Raw genomic sequence first — 19564 nt, forward strand, 5'->3', positions numbered from 1 at the left:
GGCATGAACCAGTACTAGAGTTTCTTAGCAAGCTGTTTTTTAGTCCCACCTCGCGAAGAGAGACGCAGTAGGAGCGGTTTTATAAGTCCTGAGTGCAGAGACGATGAAGAGGAGGCTCAATGCTCACCTGCACGTTGCTTAGCTTCAAACCTTAAGGAATAGGGTAGACTGCACGGAGCTATGTGTAGTGCAGTTTACACTATTCCGAAAGGCTTGAAGCTAATCAACGAGCATTGCACCTCTTTTTTATTTTTAATAACTTATTACAACTCCGGACTTCTTCTGTTACGGCAAAAACTGGATGCGCTTGGTGTACAAACTAGACAATCTCTTTCAAAGTATCAGGGCCGGTTTCAGATGAAAACTCATGTGTTACACCGGCACTTCAATTTTTTAAACTTATTATAACTTCAGACTTTTTGTGCATTCAGTATGCACCATTCAAAGCCACGCCATCAACTTTCAACCATCAACTTGGCATGGTATATAAAAATAAATGAATAGAAGAAAATAAATAAAGCAGAAAAGAAAAAAGTAGAAAAGAAAAAAGCAGAAAAGAAAAAAACAATAGTAGAAAAGAAAAAAACTATATAAAAAAACTACTCAGAAATAAATAGAAGAAGATAAATATAGCAGAAAAGAAAAAACTATATAAAAAACTACTCAGAAATAAATAGAAAAAAATAAAGTAGAAAAGAAAAAAACTATATAAAAAATTTGGGGCGCTGCCCTATTGGCCTGCTAGACCACGGGCGTGCAATTTCAGGCCCACAAGGCCGAGCAGGCTCACAGGGTAGCGTGCCGTAGTTAGGCCCAGAAGCCTGCTTTATAAAGGAGTTCCAAAGGGCAACCGCGGCTGGGTTTATAAACCAGTGCGGCTGCCCTTCGCCCGGCGAGGTGGGACTATACTTTGTGCAGCAGCGCACCACCTTTAGTATCGGTTGGTGGCTCCAACCGGTACTAAAGGGTGGTCTTTAGTATCGGTTGGAGCCACCAACCGGTACTAATGGCCTACTCTTCCCGCCTCTTGGCCTGGCAAAAGTTGGCCTTTAGTACCGGTTGGTGGCTCCAACCGGTACTAAAGGCCTCTCCTATATATATAATACTTATGAAAATTTTCAGTTAGTTCCTGTTTGTCTTCGTCGCCGCCCCCGCCCCGCTCTGTATCGTGCCCCGTCCCCGTCCCCCTCGCCGTCGTGGCGCCCCGGCCGTCCCCGGCCCCGTCGTCGCGCGAGCCCCAGCCTTCCCCGTCCCCATCGTCGCGTGCCCCGGCCGTCCCCGTCCCCGTCGTCACGTGCCCCGGCCGTCCCCATCGTCGCGCGCCCCGGCCGTCCCCGTCATCGAGGTCGCCGTCCCCGTCATCGAGGTCGCCGCCCCCGTCGCGCCGTCCCCGTCGTCGCCATCTCGCGCCGCCGCCCGTACGCCGCCGCCCCCGCTGGTACGTACACACACACACACACACACTTATTTTACTTATTTTCTGTTTTCTGTTTTTTAGATTAATGTATGTCAAATTGTTAATTAGATGAATTAACTAGATAAAAATGTTAGATTAATGTCGAATGTTAGATATGAATTAGATAGAAAAGTTAAATATTAATGTCAATTGTTAGATGAATTAGCCAGATATTAATTAGGTATATGAGATTTGAACTAGTTGAATTAATATAACTAGTTTATTTTTAGTAAATGCTTAGTTGAATTAGTTGAATTAATAGAACTAGTTGAATTAGTTGAAATAATAGAACTAGTAATGTTTCACCTATATATAGAACTTAACTAGCTAGATGTTAATGTTAATGATTTTTTCTGTTTTTTTTATTTTTATATATATTTTTAGTTTATATAAATGTTAGATGAATTAGATAGAAATATATGTTAGATATTAATGTCAAATGTTAGATGAATATTAGAATTAGCTAGATATTAATTAACGTTAGATAGTAAGTGTTTAATGTTTCACCTATATGAACATAGGAAATGTCGTCTGACGATAAAAAAGATTTCATTATGTGCGAACACTGTGAAGACCAATACGGCCTGTGCGACAGAAATTTTCTTGTTAATAATAGGCGCTTCAGCATCAAGCTGGATGAGACATTCGAAGTGGATACAGTAAGTCACAACGGCAAGTATTTTTTCGTAATAAAGCATGACTTATGCTTCATTTGCTTCAACTTATAATTTTATATTTTCACTATTCTACTAGCGCATTCCCTGCCATGCAAGAATTTTTTCTTGGATAAGATAGGTTTCAGTGCGAGGAATGATATGAAGGTAAAGAGAGTTTACTTGAAGACCGAGTATGGGTATACTTTCAACGTCAAATTATACAATGCAGACACATACACCCATTTTGAATGCAAAACTTGGCAAGCACTATGCAAGGCTTATGCATTTGAGCCTGATATGGTTATCACCTTTGATATTCGTCCAGAAGATGATATTGAAGGTAATAGCGACATCTGGGTCGATGTGCAGACGCCTCTAGTTCTACCATTATGTGAGTTTTTCTCAACCATGTTTATGTCTTTGATATAGTTTATTCAAAAATAGTTGACAACTAATTTCTATTGTCAGCTTATTTCGGTTCAAGCAAACATGTCCGGCGCTTGGTAGAGAGGACCTACTACTGTCCCGGGGCTGAACTAAACTGCGAGGAGATAAGTCATTATGTTTCATGGCTTGAGGATCTTCATACTGTCAAGAAAATTTTTCTTCCCGCACTTAGAAATGTTAGTACTCAAAACGTGCGACCAATAGTGATCGTATTGAACTACGGTCACATCTATAATGGAAAGATGATAAGATTTTTACTATTTGTCCTTAGTGCATCTTTTGCATACATTATTTTTGAAGGTAAGCTTTCATTGCTAAGTATATTAATTACTATACGATGTTCTTCAACAGGGACTCCCGATGACAGTTGTGCCTCAGTGGATCGAGAGAAAAGGTCGCATATCAATGGTTAGCTTACGACCAAGATATCCTACATTGCACATGAGTGCATTCAGGATTTCTGAAAGCGATGAATGCTTAATAGTGAAAGATTGGAGCAAAATTGTTAACGATCCCAGAGAAGTACTAGGGGGCAGCAAGGAGAAGCGCATCCCACGATTAGGAGACAGATTCATCTGCATGCTCCAGTATGATGAATCAGGAGAGCTATACATGTTCTATGCTATTTTACCTGAGAGGGAGCAGCAGGAGTGATTTAGCTAGTTCATGCTCTTAGTACTTGTCCTCTCATGTCCGTATTCTTCGTCCTGAACTTAATCTCAAAGAGTGATTTGCTTGTTATGAACGCCTATAATATCATGACCATGTTGAACTCGATGATATCTTTGCTTTTGGTACAAGTGAATGTTTCTTCTTTAAGCTAGTGTTGGTGGTGATTAGATATCGGTAATGACTATGATGATTAAATAGTGGTAATGACGACTACGATGATTTTTAGCTAGCTAGTATACTGTTGTTGGTGATGATATGATGCAAGAGTTTATATATTAATATGTCATGATGGTGATGATGATGAGTTATTATATATATCATTTATGAAAGAAACCGCAAATTAGTTTGAACTGGATGGATCCTAGCTAAGTGATCAAGTATATTGTTGGGTTTCGTAGTAATTTCAAAATTCCCTACGCACACGCATGATCATGGTGATGCATAGCAACGAGAGGAGAGTGTGATCCACGTACCCTTTGTAGATCTACAACGGAAGCGTTTGGTTGATGTAGTCGTACGTCTTCACAATCTGACCGATCCAAGCACCGTTATTCCGGCACCTCCGAGTTCTTGGCACACGTTCAACTCGATGACGATCCCCGGGCTCCGATCCAGCAAAGCGTCGGGGAGGAGTTCCGTCAGCACGATGGCGTGGTGACGATCTTGATGTTCTACTGTCGCAGGGTTTCGCCTAAGCACCGCTACAATATGACCAAGGTGAAATATGGTGGAGGGGGGCACCGCACACGGCTAAGGAACGATCACGAAGATCAACTTGTGTTCATGGGGTGCCCCTTGCCTCAGTATATAAAGGATGGAGGAGGAGGAGGCCGGCCAAAGGCACTTGGTGCGGCCAGGATGTGGAGTCCTACTAGGACTCCAAGTCCTAGTAGGAGTCCACCAAGGGGGAGGAAGGGAGAAGGAAGTGGAGGAGAAGGAAAGGTGGCCGGCCCCCTTTTCCCTAGTCCAATTCGGACTAGAGGGGAGGGGGGCGCAGCAGCCCCTTGCCCTTTCTCCTCTTCCCACTAAAGCCCATCAAGGCCCATTGCTTCTCCCGTAACTACCCGGTACTCCGAAAAATACCCGAATCACTCGGAACCTTTCCGATGTCCGAATATAGTCGTCCAATATATCGATCTTTACGTCTCGACCATTTCGAGACTCCTTGTCATGTCCCCGATCTCATCCGGGACTCCGAACTCCTTCGGTACATCAAAACTCATAAACTCATAATATAACTGTCATCGAAACCTTAAGCGTGCGGACCCTACGGTTCGAGAACAATGTAGACATGACCGAGACACGTCTCCGGTCAATAACCAATAGCGGGACCTGGATGCCCATATTGGCTCCTACATATTCTACGAAGATCTTTATCGGTCAGACCGCATAACAACATACGTTGTTCCCTTTGTCATCGGTATGTTACTTGCCCGCGATTCGATCGTCGGTATCTTAATACCTAGTTCAATCTCGTTACCGGCAAGTCTCTTTACTCGTTCCGTAATACATCATCTCACAACTAACTCATTAGTTGCAATGCTTGCAAGGCTTAGGTTATGTGCATTACCGAGAGGGCCCAGAGATACCTCTCCGACAATCGGAGTGACAAATCCTAATCTCGAAATACGCCAACCCAACATGTACCTTTGGAGACACCTGTAGAGCTCCTTTATAATCACCCAGTTATGTTGTGACGTTTGGTAGCACACAAAGTGTTCCTCCGGCAAACGGGAGTTGCATAATCTCATAGTCATAGGAACATGTATAAGTCATGAAGAAAGCAATAGCAACATACTAAACGATCGGGTGCTAAGCTAATGGAATGGGTCATGTCAATCACATCATTCTCCTAATGATGTGATCCCGTTAATCAAATAACAACTCTTTTGTTTATGGTTAGGAAACATAACCATCTTCGATTAACGAGCTAGTCAAGTAGAGGCATACTAGTGACACTTTGTTTGTCTATGTATTCACACAAGTATTATGTTTCCGGTTAATACAATTCTAGCATGAATAATAAACATTTATCATGATATAAGGAAATAAATAATAACTTTATTATTGCCTCTAGGGAATATTTCCTTCAGTCTCTCACTTGCACTAGAGTCAATAATCTAGTTCACATCGCCATGTGATTTAACAGCAATAGTTCACATCACCATGTGATTAACACCCATAGTTCACATCGATATGTGATCAACACCCAAAGGGTTTACTAGAGTCAGTAATCTAGTTCACATCTCTATGTGATTAACACCCAAAGAGTACTAAGGTGTGATCATGTTTTGCTTGTGAGATAATTTTAGTCAACGGGTCTATTGCATTCAGATCCGTAAGTATTTTGCGAATTTGTATGTCAACAATGCTCTGCATGGAGCTACTCTAGCTTATTGCTCCCACTTTCAATATGTATCTAGATCGAGACTTAGAGTCATCCAGATCTGTGTCAAAACTTGCATCGACGTAACTTTTTACGACAAACCTTTTTGTCACCTCCATAATTGAGAAATATTTCCTTATTCCACTAAGGATAATTTTGACTGCTGTCCAGTGATCTACTCTTAGATCACTATTGTACTCCCTTGCTTAACACAGTGTAGGGTATACAATAGATCTGGTACACAACATGGCATACTTTATAGAACCTATGGCCAAGGCATAGGGAATGACTTTCATTCTCTTTCTATCTTCTGTCGTGGTCGGGCTTTGAGTCTTACTCAACTTCACACCTTGTAATACAGGCAAGAACTCTTTCTTTGACTGCTCCATTTTGAACTACTTCAAAATCTTGTCAAGGTATGTACTCATTGAAAAAACTTATCAAGCGTCTTGATCTATCTCTATAGATCTTGAAGCTCAATATGTAAGCAGCTTTACCGAAGTCTTTCTTTGAAAAACACTTATTCAAGTATCCCTTTATGCTATCCAGAAATTCTACATCATTTCCAATTAGTAATATGTCATCCACATATAATATCAGAAATGCTACAGAGCTCCCACTCACTTTCTTGTAAATACAGGCTTCTCCAAAAGTCTGTATAAAACCAAATGCTTTGATCACACTATCAAAACGTTTATTCCAACTCCGAGAGGCTTGCACCAGTCCATAAATGGATCGCTGGAGCTTGTATATTTTGTTAGCACCTTTAGGATTAACAAAATCTTCTTGTTGCATCACATACAACTCTTCTTTAATAAATCTATTAAGGAATGCAGTTTTGTTTATCCATTTTCCAGATTTCATAAAATGCGGCAATTGCTAACATGATTCGGACAGACTTAAGCATAGATACGAGTGAGAAACTCTCATCATAGTCAACTCCTTGAACTTGTCGAAAACCTTTTGCGACAATTCTAGCTTTGTAGATAGTAACACTACTATCAGCGTCCGTCTTCCTCTTGAAGATCCATTTATTTTCTATGGCTTGCCGATCATCGGGCAAATCCATCAAAGTCCATACTTTGTTCTCATACATGGATCATATCTCAGATTTCATGGCCTCAAACCATTTCGCGGAATCTGGGCTCATCATCGCTTCCTCATAGTTCGCAAGTTCGTCATGGTCTAGTAACATGACTTCCAGAACAGGATTACCGTACCACTCTGGTGCAGATCTCACTCTGGTTTACCTACGAGATTTGGTAGTAACTTGATCTGAAGTGACATGATCATCATCATTAGCTTCCTCACTAATTGGTGTAGTAGTCACAGGAACAGATTTCTGTGATGAACTACTTTCCAATAAGGGAGCAGGTACAGTTACCTCATCAAGTTCTACTTTCCTCCCACTCACTTCTTTCGAGAGAAACTCCTTCTCTAGAAAAACTCCGAATTTAGCAACAAAAGTCTTGCCTTCGGATTTGTGATAGAAGGTGTACCCAACAGTCTCCTTTGGGTATCCTATGAAGACATAATTCTCCGATTTGGGTTCGAGCTTATCATGTTGAAACTTTTTCACATAAGCATCACAGTCCCAAACTTTAAGAAACGACAACTTTGGTTTCTTGCCAAACCACAGTTCAGATTGTGTCGTCTCAACGGACTTTAGATGGTGCCCTATTTAATGTGAATGCAGCTGTCTCTAATGCATAACCCCAAAACGATAGTGGTAGATCGGTAAGAGACATCATAGATTGCACTATATCCAATAAAGTACGGTTATGATGTTCGGACACACCATTATGCTGTGGTGTTCCATGTGGCATGAGTTTGTGAAACTATTCCACATTGTTTTAATTGAAGACCAAACTCGTAACTCAAATATTTGTCTCCGCGATCAGATCGTAGAAACTTTATTTTCTTGTCACGATGATTTTCCACTTCACTCTGAAATTCTTTGAACTTTTCAAATGTTTCAGACTTATGTTTCATCAAGTAGATATACCCATATCTGCTCAAATCATCTGTGAAGTTCAGAAAATAACGATACTTGCCGTGAGCCTTAACACTCATCGTACCGCATACATCAGTATGTATTATTTCCAATAAGTCAGTTGCTCGCTCCGGAGAACGGAGTCTTAGTCATCTTGCCCATGAGGCATGGTTCGCAAGCATCAAGTGATTCATAATCAAGTGATTCCAAAATCCCATCAGCATGGAGTTTCTTCATGCGCTTTACACCAATATGACCTAAACGGCAGTGCTACAAATAAGTTGCACTATCATTATTAACTTTGCATCTTTTGGTTTCAATATTATGATTATGTGTATCACTACGATTGAGATCCAACGAACTATTTTCATTGGGTGTGTAACCATATAAGGTTTTATTCATGTAAACAGAACAACAATTTATTCTCTTACTTAAATGAATAACCGTATTACAATAAACATGATCAAATCATATTCATGCTTAACGCAAACACCAAATAACACTTATTCAGGTTCAACACTAATCCCGAAAGTATAGGGAGTGTGCGATGATGATCATATCTATCTTGGAACCACTTCCAACACACATCGTCACTTCACCCTTAACTAGTCTCTGTTTATTCTGCAACTCCTGTTTCGAGTTACTAATCTTAGCAACTGAACTAGTATCAAATACTGAGGGGTTGCTATAAACACTAGTAAAGTACACATCAATAACATGTATATCAAATATACTTATGTTCACTTTGCCATCCTTCTTATCTGCCAATCACTTGGGGTAGTTCCGCTTCCAGTGACCAGTCCCTTTGCAGTAGAAACACTTAGTCTCAGGCTTAGGACCAGACTTGGGCTTCTTCACTTGAGCAGCAACTTGCTTGCTGTTCTTCTTGAAGTTCCCCTTCTTCCCTCTGCCCTTTTCTTGAAACCAGTGGTCTTGTCTACCATCAACACTTGATGTTTTTCTCGATTTTTACCTTCGTCAATTTCCGCATTACGAAGAGCTTGGGAATCGTTTCCGTTATCCCTTGCATATCATAGTTCATCACGAAGTTCTACTAACTTGGTGATGGTGACTAGAGAATTCTGTCAATCACTATCTTATCTGGAAGATTAACTCCCACTTGATTCAAGCGATTGTAGTACTCAGACAATCTGGGCACATGCTCACTAGTTGAGTGATTCTCCTCCATCTTTTAGCTATAGAACTTGTTGGAGACTTCATATCTCTCAACTCGGGTATTTTCTTGAAATATTAACTTCAACTCCTGGAACATCTCATATGCTCCATGACGTTCAAAACGTCTTTGAAGTCCCGATTCTAAGCCATTAAGCATGGTGCACTAAACTATCAAGTAGTCATCATATTGAGCTAGCCAAACGTTCATAACGTCTGCATCTGCTCCTGCAATATGTCAGTCACCTAGCGGTGCATCAAGGACATAATTCTTCTGTGCAGCAATGAGGATAACCTCAGATCACGGATCCAATCCGCATCATTGCTACTAACATCTTTCAACATAATTTTCTCTAGGAACATATCAAAATAAACACAGGGAAGCAACAACGCGAGCTATTGATCTACAACATAATTTGCAAAATACTACCAGGACTAAGTTCATGATAAATTTAAGTTCAATTAATCATATTACTTAAGAACTCCCACTTAGATAGACATCCATCTAATCCTCTAAGTGATTACGTGATCCAAATCAACTAAACCATGTCCGATCATCACGTGAGATGGAGTAGTTTCATTGGTGAACATCACTATGTTGATCATATCTACTATATGATTCACGCTTGACCTTTCGGTCTCCGTGTTCCGAGGCCATATCTGTATATGCTTGGCTCGTCAAGTATAACCTGAGTATTCCGCGTGTGCAACTGTTTTGCACCCGTTGTATTTGAACGTAGAGCCTATCACACCCGATCATCACGTGGTGTCTCAGCACGAAGAACTTTCGCAACGGTGCATACTCAGGAAGAACACTTCTTGATAATTTAGTGAGAGATCATCTTATAATGCTACCGTCAATCAAAGCAAGATAAGATGCATAAAAGATAAACATCACATGCATTCAATATAAGTGATATGATATGGCCATCATCATCTTGTGCTTGTGATCTCCATCTCCGAAGCACCGTCGTGATCACCATCGTCACCGGCGTGACACCTTGATCTCCATCGTAGCATCGTTTTCGTCTCGCCAAGCTTGTGCTTCCACGACTATCGCTACCGTTTAGTGATAAAGTAAAGCATTACATCGCGATTGCATTGCATACAATAAAGCGATAACCATATGGTTCCTGCCAGTTGCCGATAACTCGGTTACAAAACATGATCATCTCATACAATAAAATTCAGCATCATGTCTTGACCATATCACATCACAACATGCCCTGCAAAAACAAGTTAGACGTCCTCTACTTTGTTGTTGCAAGTTTTACGTGGCTGCTACGGGCTTAAGCAAGAACCAATCTTACCTACGCATCAAAACCACAACGATAGTTTGTCAAGTTGGTGCTGTTTTAACCTTCGCAAGGACCGGGTGTAGCCACACTCGGTTCAACTAAAGTTGGAGAAACTGTCACCCGCTAGCCACCTTTGTGCAAAGCACGTCGGGAGAACCGGTCTCGCGTAAGCGTACGCGTAATGTCGGTCCGGGCCGCTTCGTCCAACAATACCGCCGAACCAAAGTATGACATGCTGGTAAGCAGTATGACTTATATCGCCCACAACTCACTTGTGTTCTACTCGTGCATATAACATCAACACATAAAACCTAGGCTCGGATGCCACTGTTGGGTTTCGTAGTAATTTCAAAATTTCCTACGCACACGCAAGATCATGGTGATGCATAGCAACGAGAGGAGAGTGTGATCCACGTACCCTTTGTAGATCTACAACGGAAGCGTTTGGTTGATGTAGTCGTACGTCTTCACGATCCGACCGATCCAAGCACCATTACTCCGGCACCTCCGAGTTCTTGGCACACGTTCAGCTCGATGACGATCCCCGGGCTCCGATCCAGCAAAGCGTCGGGGAGGAGTTCCGTCAGCACGACGGCATGGTGACGATCTTGATGTTCTACTGTCGCAGGGCTTCGCCTAAGCACCGCTACAATATGACCGAGGTGGAATATGGTGGAGGGGGGCACCGCACACGGCTAAGGAACGATCACGAAGATCAACTTGTGTGTCCATGGGGTGCCCCTTGCCTCAGTATATAAAGGATGGAGGAGGAGGAGGCCGGCCAAAGGCACTTGGTGCGGCCAGGATGTGGAGTCCTACTAGGACTCCAAGTCCTAGTAGGAGTCCACCACGAGGGGAGGAAGGGAGAAGGAAGTGGAGGAGAAGGAAAGGTGGCCGGCCCCCTTTTCCCTAGTCCAATTCGGACTAGAGGGGAGGGGGGGAGCAGCAGCCCCTTGGCCCTTTCTCCTCTTCCCACTAAAGCCCATCAAGGCCCATTGCTTCTCCCGTAACTACCCGGTACTCCGAAAAATACCCGAATCACTCGGAATATTTCCGATGTCTGAATATAATCGTCCAATATATCGATCTTTACGTCTCAACCATTTCGAGACTCCTCGTCATGTCCCCGATCTCATCCGGGACTCCGAACTCCTTCGGTACATCAAAACTCATAAACTCATAATATAACTGTCATCGAAACCTTAAGCGTGCGGACCCTACGGTTCGAGAACAATGTAGACATGACCGAGATACGTCTCCGGTCAATAACCAATAGCGGGACCTGGATGCCCATATTGGCTCCTACATATTCTACGAAGATCTTTATCGGTTAGACCGCATAACAATTTCGTTGTTCCCTTTGTCATCGGTATGTTACTTGCCCGAGATTCGATCGTCGGTATCTTAATACCTAGTTCAATCTCGTTACCGGAAAGTCTCTTTACTTGTTCCGTAATACATCATCTCACAACTAACTCATTAGTTGCAATGCTTGCAAGGCTTATGTGATGTGCATTACCGAGAGGGCCCAGAGATACCTCTCCGACAATCGGAGTGACAAATCCTAATCTTGAAATACGCCAACCCAACATGTACCTTTGGAGACACCTGTAGAGCTCCTTTATAATCACCCAGTTACGTTGTGACGTTTGGTAGCACACAAAGTGTTCCTCCGGCAAACGGGAGTTGCATAATCTCATAGTCATAGGAACATGTATAAGTCATGAAGAAAGCAATAGCAACATACTAAACGATCGGGTGCTAAGCTAATGGAATGGGTCATGTCAATCACATCATTCTCCTAATGATGTGATCCCGTTAATCAAATAACAACTCTTTTGTTTATGGTTAGGAAACATAACCATCTTCGATTAATGAGCTAGTCAAGTAGAGGCATACTAGTGACACTTTGTTTGTCTATGTATTCACACAAGTATTATGTTTCCGGTTAATACAATTCTAGCATGAATAATAAACATTTATCATGATATAAGGAAATAAATAATAACTTTATTATTGCCTCTAGGGCATATTTCCTTCATATATGCCATATCCATATTACTTGATCACCTAAGTGATCAAGTAATATGGATATATGCCATATCCATATTACTTGATCACCTAAGTGATCAAGTAATATGGATATATGGCATATACTTGATCACTCAGCTAGCTAGGATCCACATGCATCCAGTCAAAACTAATCTACGGTAGTTTCACCGAATGATTTAACAACTCATTATAACGTAAAACAATCCTAAATTAAATTGATAACAAAAATTTAAAGGAAAAATAAAAATAAAACCAAAACCCACAAACATTTAGTACCGATTGGTGTTACCAACCGGTACTAATGATCTACCGCACCCGTGGCCTGGCTCGTGCCACGTGGTGGCACTTTAGCGCCGGTTCGTGCCGAACCGGTACTAAAGGGGGGGGGGCTTTAGTGCCCACCCTTTAGTGCCGGTTATGGAACCGGCACTAAAGGCCTTTACGAACCGGGACTAAAGCCCAGTTTTGCACTAGTGTATGGTCGCTTTTGCTATGTTAAAATGATATATTTTTAATAGTAAAACTTCATCTCCCTTATAGGTTATCTACTGTTGTAAGCTTTGGCTTTGTATGTTGTCTATGCTACATATAATGGAGTATTGATCGATGTTCATGGCAATGCGTACCTGGTTAGAGCAGATAGCTAGAGAGATTCTTACCGAACATGGGTGGCGGCATAGTCTAGAAATAGGACTTCCACCCTCAACATAAGCATTTGCCATGTTTTCTTTTTATATTGTGCGTTTTTCATGTTGGTTGTATAAAGAAAACGTGTGTACACTTATTTTGCGTTGTAACCACTTGATGACACATTATTAGTTGATGAGTGTGCCCTTTATAGGAAGAAAGGTATGTACGCTTAATAGCTTGGTTGATTTTTGCATCCAACCGCTCGTTACATTAACCCATTGGTACTCTTATTTGTGGTGATAGTTACCTAGCAACAAAGGAGATGGTCATGCATATTTAAATTAGTCCTCCCTGCTAGACTGAGAATCCAACTTTTTGGACTATGCTTCATCAAAATTCACCTAACAATTTGTACATTATATATTTTTTCCATTTTAAGTGTTGTAGTTTTTTTTGGAAGGGGAATATATTAATATCACGAAAATACCAATTACACCCGGCCTCTGCACCAACAAGATGTCACAAAGATATCCAGGATGCACACAGCCAAAGGAGAAAATTAAAAGAAAGGAAAAAAAAGATCCCGCCACAGCGACCGACTCCTCTCAACAGCAGCACACATACCACCACCTAATACAACACCCGAAAAACATAAAAAGGTATCCAAAAGCAACGCCTCCAAGAAGGGAACAGTGCATAAGCGCCGTCGTTGCCCGATCCAAAATCTTAGGTTTTCACCCTGAAGAAAGTACGCACTCTCAAAACAATTCCTTCAACAAGGCAATCGTCAGACACAACCAATGAAGGTCAGACCTTAGGTTTTCACCCTGAAAATCATGACTCGGTACTCAAGGAGTACCACCAAAAATGAAATCCGCCAGTGTTGCCGCCCCCACTTATCACTGCTGCTCTTGAGACTTATCTGACACCTGGCTGACTCTATCGCCACCAAGGCTCCGTCCGTCTAGGTGATCCTCCGATCTCGGCCACCATGACCTTCTCCATCGTTGTCTCCACCGTGGAAACCGAGAAGCCGACATGTCCCAAGGTGTCATCAACCAATAGAGCTTCGCGCCACGCCCTCAGAACCTCGTAGGCTGATATGGACGTGCACAACCGAATTCTGTCCGATCCAGATAGCCTGGGCAAGATCTCCAGCAGCAGTTCTGGAACACGTCGATGACTAAATCGAGGAGGACCGGTCTTGCAGGACGTTTCCGTGAAGCAAAAAGAGCATGAGGACCACCACCATAAGCATCACGGTAGCAGGCCCCCACGCCGCCCCGATCCAGCCCGCCGCCGCCTAGCCAGCCGCCGGCACCATCATGGTGTCTAGTAGCATGCAGCACACCTGCACGCTGACTCGTACGGGCCAAGATCTGAACTAGCACGGCCGCAGGACCTGCGCCGACCGCGCTGCAACACCACGCAGTAACGAGCGACCAACTTGCTGCCAACCAGGAGCAGCCCCGCCGAAGGACGAGGAAGATGCCGTCAGGATTCCACGGAGCTGCCCAAATCTGAGACACCGCTGTGAGATGAGATGCCCTGCCGCCACCGTCATAGGATCCCGCGCGAGCTTTGCCGATGGTCCCCTCAGGCAGCGGCAAGACGAGGGGAAGGAGAGGTGGTCTCGGGAGTCACCGGCGGTGGCGTTTCCCCCATGTCGCCAGATCGGGGTGACGCGGGGGCGCATGACGCTACTAGACACACCAAGTGTTGTAGTTCCCAGAGAAGAAGCATCGAGATGTTCCATTATGCATTTTACATATGTGGGGTGTTGTTATGTCCTCTCTAGAAGTGGGACCCAAGGTGAGGCTGCTTTTTCTTAAGGAGAACGCATGCACATGTTCATTTCATTAGTGAAAAGGAGAGTAGAGTCTAGCGAGTGGGCCAGGCAACCTAAAAGTTTAAAAGAAACAACTAAATATGAAAACATAGATCAAACTGTACAAACAACGACATTGCTACCTAGCAAATAACACTAGTCTACATTATGTCTTCACTAGTAATTTTGTACGTGCACGAACATCCAGTTTGATAGCATCCAAGATTAACCGCAATTAATGTTGATTCAAAGATTTATTGTTCTTAATGCAATTAATATCATTTTCAATTATGATTAATGTAATTAACGGGTGTCAAAATTATTGATGTTGTGATGAATACACCATTGGTGTAGCGTGAGACGTTATAGGTGGTTGGATGACTCAGATCATTTGGATTCACCAAACACGTGTTTTTATAAGTAGTACTCCCCTAGTCCAAAATATAAGCTCTATTACTTTCTGAAAAGTCAAACTTCTGCATATTTGTCCAATTTTTTAAAAAGTATTAATATCTATAATACCACATTTTTATAATTAGACCTGTTATGAAATGTATTTTTATATAATTTTTTTGCGGATCTTCACATTTTATTCTAGAATCCTCATCAAACATACATATGTTTGACTTTTGCAGAAATTTATCCACCTTAGATTCTGGTCAATAGTAAGTCTAGCTGTTCAATGAATGTAAATCATATGGTTACACACATGTGCACCAGTTTGATTATTAGATAGACTGTCATTAAATTATCTTCATGATATCATTCCCACCTTTGTTATTGTTTTTTCACTGGGTACGAAGCTTCCATCAGGATGCCACACAAGCCCTGCTTGGAGGGACCGGCTCTGCGCGCCATGCGGATGTAGCCGTTTTCACCCCATTTTGCGCCCCACGAGTTCTTTATGATCCAGTATTGCATGTGTCTATTGGGGTCATGATCATGGGTGGTGCCATAGCCGACCACCGTCATTGTATGGGTCCGATTCGTCCCACACGGACCCACAAAGACGCCTCCTCCATAGCGCTGGAAGGCCTTCGGGTCGACAGCCACGATGACAGGTTGGGCTGCCACCGCCTGCATCAACGCCACCTCATCATTTGGCGGCACCTCCTTAAAGCCATCGATGGTGACGACATGTTTCTGCTTCGGCATCAAGCAGTAGTCATGCTCATGGGCGACGTATGGGTAGTTAGCAGCCGTGGCGATGCCGCGGTGTTTGATCATGTACTTGAAGGCCGATGCCACGTAGCCACCACGACAGCCGAAACTTCCCTTGTCGCAGTCTATCAGCTGTTGCACAGACAATGACACCAGGTTCCTAGTCCTGATGTAGTTGATGCCCTCCACTGCTGCTGTCGCCGCAAAGGCCCAACAAGCCCCACACTCTCCTTGCATCTTCACATTTGTCACCGCCGGTGGCCGTTGGTCGTAGCCTCTCATGCGCCAGTCCACATGCAGTGGGATGTTTCCAGGCACAGTAACGTCTCCGTGTGTGAACCAGTCTTGGCGTCGTTTCCCGCTGTCTGACCTAAGGTTGGAGCAGCTACCATACATGTGGTCGACCTCCTCATCGGTCATGTCACCAAAGAGGTTGAGGCTCATCTTGTAGGGTGTGTCACCTTGGTTGAATTGATGGATCATGCGAGCGTTCTCCTTGAACACTTTGAAGCGCCGGGCCATGTCACTGAGGTTGCGTCCCACATTGTGATGCTCGCACCAGCGCTCGTATAGTGCCCATAGGGACTCCTCTGACGCCAAGTCCCTATCTGTGATGTCCATGGTGCTTGTCCTAGGTGTAGTGGCAGCAAGCACGATGGCCATGAGTAATATTGTTGCCATTGCTCTTGCCATTGTATGTTCTAAATGGTTGCTTTGAGTGTCTTAGGTAGCTATCAGGCTAGTGTGGAGTGTGCTATGTAGCTTTGCTCCTCCTTATATAGCAGAATTCTCGTGCTGCATGGGGAATTTTTTGTGTATACCCGGTTAACTCGGAAATGCTGAAGTAGTAGACCGAACCACAGGCAAGGTGGCCACTAGAAGATTTGGAGCTACATGGTCATGGTGAATTTAGAAGTAACTGTTTGAGATATTTGTTCATATCTAGCACACATCGAATCTTTCTATCTGTATCTCCATCTCCATCTCTATCTATCTATCTATCTATCTATCTATCTATCTATCTACATATCTATCTATCTACAACACACGCATAAGGTACCGATATCCTCAACTCGCGTTCCTAAGAGTTGCAGAATAAATTGTAATGCCCATAGGCTTTTCCTAAATTAACTATTCATTTCCTTAATTAAATAATTAACTTGAATATTTTATTTTTCCATTTTATTAGATGATGAATAAATAAACCTCTTCTCTGTTGCTCTATTCTGGATCGAGACTTAACCTCGAACCATCGGAAACGACTTCATTGTGAGATTTGGGAGGCACCCAAATCATTTGCAACGTCTACACAAGCCTAACTATAACACCGTAATGCAAACTCTCCATTTACTAAATCAATGAAGATATTTTATAAGTACTAGCAAGCATGCCCGTGCGTTGCAAAGGGAGAGTAATTCACTGTAGTCTCTTCTTTGAAGCTTTTGTTTACCTTCATCATCTGCGCTAATTTTGCTAGCAAACATGCATGTGCGTTGCAATGTGACAAGAAAAATATCAGATAACCTTAGCTCAGTGGGCATGACTCAAGACGGACCCGACGCCCTCCCCCATTGCAACAATGGTACCCAAATCGTGTTTTAACTTACTGCCCTGGCAGCTAGTGGCCTCCAGATCGAGTGCTACTCGCGGCTAAGCCTAGCCACTGGCTCAACCTTGCTAGAGCATCCGCGTCGTGAGACAGCTAGCTCGGCGACGTATTCACCCTGCGAGCTTTTCCTTAAACCTCCTCGGGTAGTTCAGGTGGCTCCTTATTCTTGTTCCGAATAATACATAATTAGAATCTATATGCTGCTGCAATTATTATTTATTTGGAGTGTTTTTTATCGAATATGAACTTGAAAATGATGTAAATGTCATTTAAAAATTCATAATAAATTTATGCGATAATTAATTTTATGCCCCTAGTCGGGTCACACTCAGCCGTTCTTCCCAAGCCACTTCACTCCTCTTATGCTTTTGCCCTTTGACCGTCACTTCAAACACTTCATAACAAATTCATACAAACTCAGAAAAATGCAAATAATATATCAACATGTTCAGAAAAACATCGCCTATCTATGCATGTCATTTTCATTCATGACAAAAGTGTTGTAAAGTCCCCATCTCAGCTGAGCTTATATGATCTCAGCATGAATAGTAAAGTCAGAAAAAAAAATTCTATAAGTTTTTGGTGGCAAACATTGACCATGTTTTAAGTTTTTGCCAAGTTTCATCAGGGAACAAAATTCATGGAAGTCATGTCCAAAAATAATTTGATCCTCCAAAACAAAAGCATTTTAGAGTGCTGATTATGTTTCTTTACCACGACTTCCACGAGTTTTATTCCCAGGTGAAACTTTGCAAGAACTCAAAATATTTGTCAGTGTTTCCCACAAGAAAAAAATATATATAAAATAGTTTTCATTTTTTTTCAGATTTTACTGTTCATGGTGAGATCATATGAGCTCAAACTGAGATGGGGGTTTTCCAACACTTCTGTCTTGATGAAAATGGCATGCACATATAGGTGATCTTTAAAAAAAATTGATATCTTGTTTGCTTTTCTCTGTGTTAGTATGAATTTTTTATCAAGTTTTTGAAGTGATGGTCAAAGGGAAAAATCATAAGAGGAGCAAAATGGCTTAGGCAGAACCGAAGTTTTTTGAAAATTAGGTGTAAAACTGCCGAGTGTGACCCTAGTTGGGGCATAAAATTAATTGTCCCTAAAATTAAATCAGATAATTCCTCCACCATATAAACCATAAAAATATTTTAAATTTCCACTATAATAGATTAAATGAAAGCATGAAGTATATGCAAGTCACCTTAAATTAATTCAGAATATAGTTTTGAAACTCAAGTAGATTCTAATATGTTTTGGAACAACAATAGCTTAATTTTGAGTTTAAATATGTAAGATTTGTTTTTAGTATTTTGGATAATTTGTGTGCCTCTGGCTGCTAATTTACACTGTGATGATTCATGAGATGTACCATGTACGATATATTACTACACACACATATATCTTGGATGTTTCCTGTGGAAGGAATAGAGATGGAGATTGGTGGAATCGTTGTTGTTTTGCTTGAGCCTTGTGGGCATGTATATAGAGACTACATGATCATCTTGAAGTACAAGAAAAGTTAGAACAAATCCAAGCATATCATATGTTTCCTAAATAATCATGATACTCAACACCCCCCCCCCCCCCCCCCCCCCGCGGTCACAACGATAGAGACATAGACGATGGGACTGGAGAAGAATTCGAAGATAAGCCAATGGACACCCCCCTCCCCCACAGTCGTAACGATTGATGCGCCACGAAAATCGCGTGTGGAGTGGAAACCGATGAGATTTTTCAAACAAGGTGGTAGCCCTTTGTGCCTTTGTCGAGGTAGCTGACATCGTAGGGTGGTATAGCCGTGGTCGAGGTAGCTATGCGAGGGACGCCCCATGTCGTGGATTTGTCACGACATATGTTCTTAGTGTGAGGACTTCAGTCGTGAGGCCAACACATCTATGTGGTAGCTTGAGAGGGGTTGAGTGGGATGAGAGACGCTAGGTTTTTTACCAAGGTTCGGCCCCTCACGGTGGAGGTAAAAGCCTACATCATCCTTCATTGATATTGATGATCATGATCATGATTATAAGGGTGCTCTATCTCTAGGGCCATAGACTTGTCTGTCTAACCCTAACTTGTTCAACTCGTGAAAAACTCTCCCTCTTGGGGTGCCCTTCCCCTCCTTATATAAGTTGGAGGGGCGGCTTACATATGGAGTTCTACTAGGATTAGGACTAGTCTATCTTCTATT

The 19564-nt window shown here is 42.4% G+C and overlaps 1 pseudogene; it reads right to left on the reverse strand.

The window, feature by feature from the left end:
• Positions 1–15274: 15274 nt before the first annotated feature.
• On the reverse strand, positions 15275–16540 carry LOC125517223 (vignain pseudogene; annotated as a pseudogene).
• Positions 16541–19564: the final 3024 nt, after the last annotated feature.

This window comes from Triticum urartu, chromosome 6A, assembly GCF_056163025.1.
Source record: "Triticum urartu cultivar PI428250 chromosome 6A, HENAU_Tu73, whole genome shotgun sequence".
Classification (NCBI taxonomy): Eukaryota; Viridiplantae; Streptophyta; class Magnoliopsida; order Poales; family Poaceae; genus Triticum; species Triticum urartu.